The sequence below is a fragment of the Suricata suricatta genome, chromosome 8, assembly GCF_006229205.1.
Source record: "Suricata suricatta isolate VVHF042 chromosome 8, meerkat_22Aug2017_6uvM2_HiC, whole genome shotgun sequence".
Lineage (NCBI taxonomy): Eukaryota > Metazoa > Chordata > Mammalia > Carnivora > Herpestidae > Suricata > Suricata suricatta.
This window is the reverse complement of record NC_043707.1, coordinates 41,374,282-41,381,043: the sequence shown is the minus strand read 5'-3', so window position 1 is coordinate 41,381,043 and position 6,762 is coordinate 41,374,282. Positions and strand designations below refer to the sequence as shown.

General features: G+C 51.7%; 1 long non-coding RNA gene and 2 other non-coding genes across 3 annotated transcripts in view; 1 reads left to right on the top strand and 2 right to left on the bottom strand.

The window, feature by feature from the left end:
- LOC115298634 overlaps positions 1-6,762 on the bottom strand; it is a 19,736-nt gene that overhangs the window by 276 nt on the left and 12,698 nt on the right. The window lies entirely within an intron of this gene.
- On the bottom strand, positions 2,535-2,605 carry TRNAG-CCC. Its single transcript has one exon. It is a non-coding gene; the product is annotated as a tRNA-Gly (tRNA).
- Positions 4,158-4,228, top strand: TRNAG-CCC. The gene has a single exon. It is a non-coding gene; the product is annotated as a tRNA-Gly (tRNA).

Sequence of the window (6,762 nt, the reverse complement as noted above, 5' to 3'; positions counted from 1 at the left end):
CAAATAGAATGCCTCCTAGCCCTGTCTTATGACTGAATTTTAGCATCATTGTGATAAAATGTGTTTGCTATCTTGCTTCTCACTGAAAACATCCTGCTATCTTCTTAGTTGTAAGATTTACTACCGGTTCAAACATATGTGTATGTTATCTGCTTTTCACTGAGAATATCCTGTTATCCTACGATGTGTAAGTCACCTCATTGTAATTAGAATAGTTCTGAAGAAATGCCTCTGTAAAACCTGTTTCTGCACCCTTTTCAAAGCATCTTTATCACTGAGGATTATTTGTAAAAGTTTCCACCTTTTGATGTCATAAGTCTATAAATAAAGGCCCAGGACCTGGCTAGACAGGAGATACAGGAGACACAGGAGAAGGAGATAGAGGAGTTGAGGAGATAGAGGAGTTAATAAGGAGATACAGGAGATACAGGATATATAGGAGAATAAGGAGATAGAGGAGGTACGGGGATAATCAGGAAATAGGACAAGACGATGCCTGGCGGGACCAATTAAGAAACTGCGCTGCGTGAGTGTCTCTTCATTGCTTTCGTCCGTCGCCACCCCTTCAGGGAGCCCTGGACCCGCCGGAGCGGGCCTCCGGCACATGACAATCAGCTGTTAAGCTGTACACACCGGTTCTGTGCATTTTACTGTAGGTATGTTACAATTGTTCAACCCCCCACCCCCCAAAACACACCCTGATGACTCTTATGAGAGAGGAGGTTGTTGAGATTCCAAGGTTTTGTTTCCAGAGAAAGGTGCGGGCGTTCCTCTTTACCACCCGCCTCCAAGGACAACCCTATGCAGACCAGGCCCATGAAGTTGGCTTTTGAGTTGATGTGAACTCAAAGACTACTCTCCACGAACCAGCCGTGAATGAAAATACCTGTAAAGGCTAAATTCCTTTAGTTGTATCATTTGAATACTCTGGAAAGGCTGTAGGCGGGACCCCTTCAGATGCCTCCTCTGCCTTCTCATTGCTTGATTCACAACCCACGGCTCCTTTTTCCTCCTCTCCTCTAAGCTCTCCAAAACATTCTCCTGCGGTCCTGCCCTCCTGGGTCTTCCCCTGCACCGCCCCCCAGCCTTTTCTCTAATAGCTTCTTCATTGAAGACGGAGGGAAGAAGAGGGGGAGGAGGCGGCGACCACCTCAAGGTGGAGCAAGTTTCCCACAGGCCTGGGAGAAGGTAAAGCCAGAGAGGCAGAGACTCCCCCCACTCCCCCAGCAGTCAAGGGGAATTTTGAGGGATGATAAAGGCTTTAAAACCTTTACTCCATCGACGTGCTCCCTTTGGCAGCACATACACTAAAACTTTTACTCCATCCAATAGGTTAAGTCATCGTTTTCCTTTACCTAAATCCGAACTCCTCCTCCCTCCCCGACCCCCACCGTCTAAATCCTGATTCCTGTTTACGGAGAAAATTGTGTATCACAGTTCAAACTTTATTCGGTAAAATTTCAGATTTCCAAGAATTTAAAAATAGATTAATGACTAAAACGAGTTCAATAGTTCCAACACAGTATTGCCATCGTGCTGTACTCGAGGTAGAAAGGCAGCCTCAGAACAACACTCTTGAAACCGAATAAATCAAGTTCATTTTTAAAACGGGGGCGGGACCCTCCAATGTCACTAATCTTCGATTACAGTTAGGTAGGGGAATCCGCCAAAGATTTTTCGGAGGAAAATTAATCACCCGCAGTCTCCAACGCAGTCACGCACCTGGTACCCTCATATCGGAATCCTGTCGAAGGAGCGTCCAAAATGCAGAAAACCAACCCGGACCAACAGTTCCCGGAGCCTTTAGTTCTTTTCCCCTTCCTAAAAATCTACTTCTCTCGGGCTTACCCCTGTTGAGGCGCATTTCGGGGCACGCGGCCTCCTTCCCCGAACAGCGACGCGCCCGCGGGACGAGCGCAGGCGGCGGCCGCTGACGACGGGGACCTACGCGTTTGCGGGTGTCCGGCCGCGCCCGGCAGCTCCCCTCCGGGCCGCGCGGGTTCCTCCCCACCAGCCTCCGCCGTTATTCGGGTTCAGGGGTGTCTGCCGGGCCCCGCGGCTGCTCTCCTCCCGGGACTCACGTCTCCATCCTCGCTCCGTGGTGAGGCGCGGCCCAGCACGGGCATCCGTGACCTGGTGGCTCTTCGGGTCCGCGGGTCCTCCAGGGGAAAGGCTGAAAGTAACTGTGGGCTTAGGTCCAAATCGTCTACACCGCAGGCCCGGCGGAGACACCTGCGGGGGGCGGGGGCGGGGGGGGAGGAGGGGGAAGCTACCAACAGGGAGGTGAGCTGGCGGCCGCGCTGCACGCCACAGGCACATCCGCACTTACGCCCAACCCCAGGGTAGATCCGTCGCCTTGGTCAAGCCTTCTGCTCGGAAAACGGCCTATGGAGGAGTTTGGTTCTCATTTTCCGACGCCTGGAGGCCAGAACCACGAGATGAGCGGACTGGCCTGTGGCACGGGGAAGGCAAGGAGAAGGCGCCTCCTGAAACGGTTAGGGGGGCAGGGCGGCCAAAAGGAGACCGAAGCAGAATGCATTGGCCGGGAATCGAACCCGGGTCTCCCGCGTGGGAGGCGAGAATTCTACCACTGAACCACCAATGCTTCACCCTGATCCGGCTACAGGATGGGTCCCTCGAAAGAATGCCTACAGCGACCTCCGACTACGGCGCGGGGCAGTTTGGAAGCTACCAGAACAGGATTTCACGGTTGTCTTTGCAGCACGGAGCTAACAAACCCACAGGCACTCGAAGCAAAGGCTTCAGAAGGAGACTTCCATCCAATAAAATTTCAAAATAAACGCTTACGTCGACTCACACCACGACTCTGAGAAACGCTCTTTCCAACTGTCCGACAGACCCCGGCAGGAAAACGTCCGAAAGGCATCCAGACCCCTTGATGATGACCGGGAATAAATGAGACAGTCTGGTAATCGTTATCACAATAAGACATGTCTGCCTTTTAAGGTGTTCAGGGCGTTTGGATGGACACGTGATTTATCATAATTACGAAAAGGTTCATGTTAAGACAGTGGCTGATGATTGTTTTGGAGAATCTCATGTCAACTGGACTGCTAACTGCTCTGAGCTGTGGCATAGGTGACTCCGGGGTGATTGTGATGCACAGGCCTCGGGTTACTGGACTTACAAGGAGCAGGCAGATGTTCAGAAAAATATTGCTCGTGGCAATGTTAACATGTTGGTCTTCTGATGACCTTGAAGGAAAGATTTCTTTTCCCAGTAGTCCATGTGGAAATGAAACTGAAGCTAGGGAGCTGGAGAGCTCCCCTACATTTTGGGACTAGGAATCACTAGGACTTTTTGCAGTACAGGAGCCACAGAGAGGCAATGACGCCTTTCTTGCTAGAAGAAGGCAAGCTAGGTGGAGGCTCAATCATACACTTGAGCTCAACCAGGAAAACGACCATCACCTCGAGAGCTTTGGCTCCCACTGCCCAACACCCCAGGATGCACACAGGCTCTGGCCAACACTCTTTCAATTACCACCTGCCCCGGCCCGCGGGGTCATTCAACGGGGACTTGGAGGAGGGAACGGGTGAATGGATGGGACAAGAGACACAAAGAACGAGAGCAAGACAGGAGGCCTGATCAAGGTCTAACGTTTAATCATGGAGGCTGATTATATACCTGTACAAGGGGGAAGAAAAATGCAGGAGGAGGAAAGAATGCAGGGGGAGGACATGAGATTCTCCAAAACAATCATCAGCCACTGTCTTAACATGAACCTTTTCGTAATTATGATAAATCACGTGTCCATCCAAATGCCCTGAACACCTTAAAAGGCAGACATGTCTTATTGTGATAACGATTACCAGACTGTCTCATTTATTCCCGGTCATCATCAAGGGGTCTGGATGCCTTTCGGACGTTTTCCTGCCGGGGTCTGTCGGACAGTTGGAAAGAGCGTTTCTCAGAGTCGTGGTGTGAGTCGACGTAAGCGTTTATTTTGAAATTTTATTGGATGGAAGTCTCCTTCTGAAGCCTTTGCTTCGAGTGCCTGTGGGTTTGTTAGCTCCGTGCTGCAAAGACAACCGTGAAATCCTGTTCTGGTAGCTTCCAAACTGCCCCGCGCCGTAGTCGGAGGTCGCTGTAGGCATTCTTTCGAGGGACCCATCCTGTAGCCGGATCAGGGTGAAGCATTGGTGGTTCAGTGGTAGAATTCTCGCCTCCCACGCGGGAGACCCGGGTTCGATTCCCGGCCAATGCATTCTGCTTCGGTCTCCTTTTGGCCGCCCTGCCCCCCTAACCGTTTCAGGAGGCGCCTTCTCCTTGCCTTCCCCGTGCCACAGGCCAGTCCGCTCATCTCGTGGTTCTGGCCTCCAGGCGTCGGAAAATGAGAACCAAACTCCTCCATAGGCCGTTTTCCGAGCAGAAGGCTTGACCAAGGCGACGGATCTACCCTGGGGTTGGGCGTAAGTGCGGATGTGCCTGTGGCGTGCAGCGCGGCCGCCAGCTCACCTCCCTGTTGGTAGCTTCCCCCTCCTCCCCCCCCGCCCCCGCCCCCCGCAGGTGTCTCCGCCGGGCCTGCGGTGTAGACGATTTGGACCTAAGCCCACAGTTACTTTCAGCCTTTCCCCTGGAGGACCCGCGGACCCGAAGAGCCACCAGGTCACGGATGCCCGTGCTGGGCCGCGCCTCACCACGGAGCGAGGATGGAGACGTGAGTCCCGGGAGGAGAGCAGCCGCGGGGCCCGGCAGACACCCCTGAACCCGAATAACGGCGGAGGCTGGTGGGGAGGAACCCGCGCGGCCCGGAGGAGAGCTGCCTGGCGCGGCCGGACACCCGCAAACGCGTAGGTCCCCGTCGTCAGCGGCCGCCGCCTGCGCTCGTCCCGCGGGCGCGTCGCTGTTCGGGGAAGGAGGCCGCGTGCCCCGAAATGCGCCTCAACAGGGGTAAGCCCGAGAGAAGTAGATTTTTAGGAAGGGGAAAAGAACTAAAGGCTCCGGGAACTGTTGGTCCGGGTTGGTTTTCTGCATTTTGGACGCTCCTTCGACAGGATTCCGATATGAGGGTACCAGGTGCGTGACTGCGTTGGAGACTGCGGGTGATTAATTTTCCTCCGAAAAATCTTTGGCGGATTCCCCTACCTAACTGTAATCGAAGATTAGTGACATTGGAGGGTCCCGCCCCCGTTTTAAAAATGAACTTGATTTATTCGGTTTCAAGAGTGTTGTTCTGAGGCTGCCTTTCTACCTCGAGTACAGCACGATGGCAATACTGTGTTGGAACTATTGAACTCGTTTTAGTCATTAATCTATTTTTAAATTCTTGGAAATCTGAAATTTTACCGAATAAAGTTTGAACTGTGATACACAATTTTCTCCGTAAACAGGAATCAGGATTTAGACGGTGGGGGTCGGGGAGGGAGGAGGAGTTCGGATTTAGGTAAAGGAAAACGATGACTTAACCTATTGGATGGAGTAAAAGTTTTAGTGTATGTGCTGCCAAAGGGAGCACGTCGATGGAGTAAAGGTTTTAAAGCCTTTATCATCCCTCAAAATTCCCCTTGACTGCTGGGGGAGTGGGGGGAGTCTCTGCCTCTCTGGCTTTACCTTCTCCCAGGCCTGTGGGAAACTTGCTCCACCTTGAGGTGGTCGCCGCCTCCTCCCCCTCTTCTTCCCTCCGTCTTCAATGAAGAAGCTATTAGAGAAAAGGCTGGGGGGCGGTGCAGGGGAAGACCCAGGAGGGCAGGACCGCAGGAGAATGTTTTGGAGAGCTTAGAGGAGAGGAGGAAAAAGGAGCCGTGGGTTGTGAATCAAGCAATGAGAAGGCAGAGGAGGCATCTGAAGGGGTCCCGCCTACAGCCTTTCCAGAGTATTCAAATGATACAACTAAAGGAATTTAGCCTTTACAGGTATTTTCATTCACGGCTGGTTCGTGGAGAGTAGTCTTTGAGTTCACATCAACTCAAAAGCCAACTTCATGGGCCTGGTCTGCATAGGGTTGTCCTTGGAGGCGGGTGGTAAAGAGGAACGCCCGCACCTTTCTCTGGAAACAAAACCTTGGAATCTCAACAACCTCCTCTCTCATAAGAGTCATCAGGGTGTGTTTTGGGGGGTGGGGGGTTGAACAATTGTAGCATACCTACAGTAAAATGCACAGAACCGGTGTGTACAGCTTAACAGCTGATTGTCATGTGCCGGAGGCCCGCTCCGGCGGGTCCAGGGCTCCCTGAAGGGGTGGCGACGGACGAAAGCAATGAAGAGACACTCACGCAGCGCAGTTTCTTAATTGGTCCCGCCAGGCATCGTCTTGTCCTATTTCCTGATTATCCCCGTACCTCCTCTATCTCCTTATTCTCCTATATATCCTGTATCTCCTGTATCTCCTTATTAACTCCTCTATCTCCTCAACTCCTCTATCTCCTTCTCCTGTGTCTCCTGTATCTCCTGTCTAGCCAGGTCCTGGGCCTTTATTTATAGACTTATGACATCAAAAGGTGGAAACTTTTACAAATAATCCTCAGTGGTAAAGATGCTTTGAAAAGGGTGCAGAAACAGGTTTTACAGAGGCATTTCTTCAGAACTATTCTAATTACAATGAGGTGACTTACACATCGTAGGATAACAGGATATTCTCAGTGAAAAGCAGATAACATACACATATGTTTGAACCGGTAGTAAATCTTACAACTAAGAAGATAGCAGGATGTTTTCAGTGAGAAGCAAGATAGCAAACACATTTTATCACAATGATGCTAAAATTCAGTCATAAGACAGGGCTAGGAGGCATTCTATTTG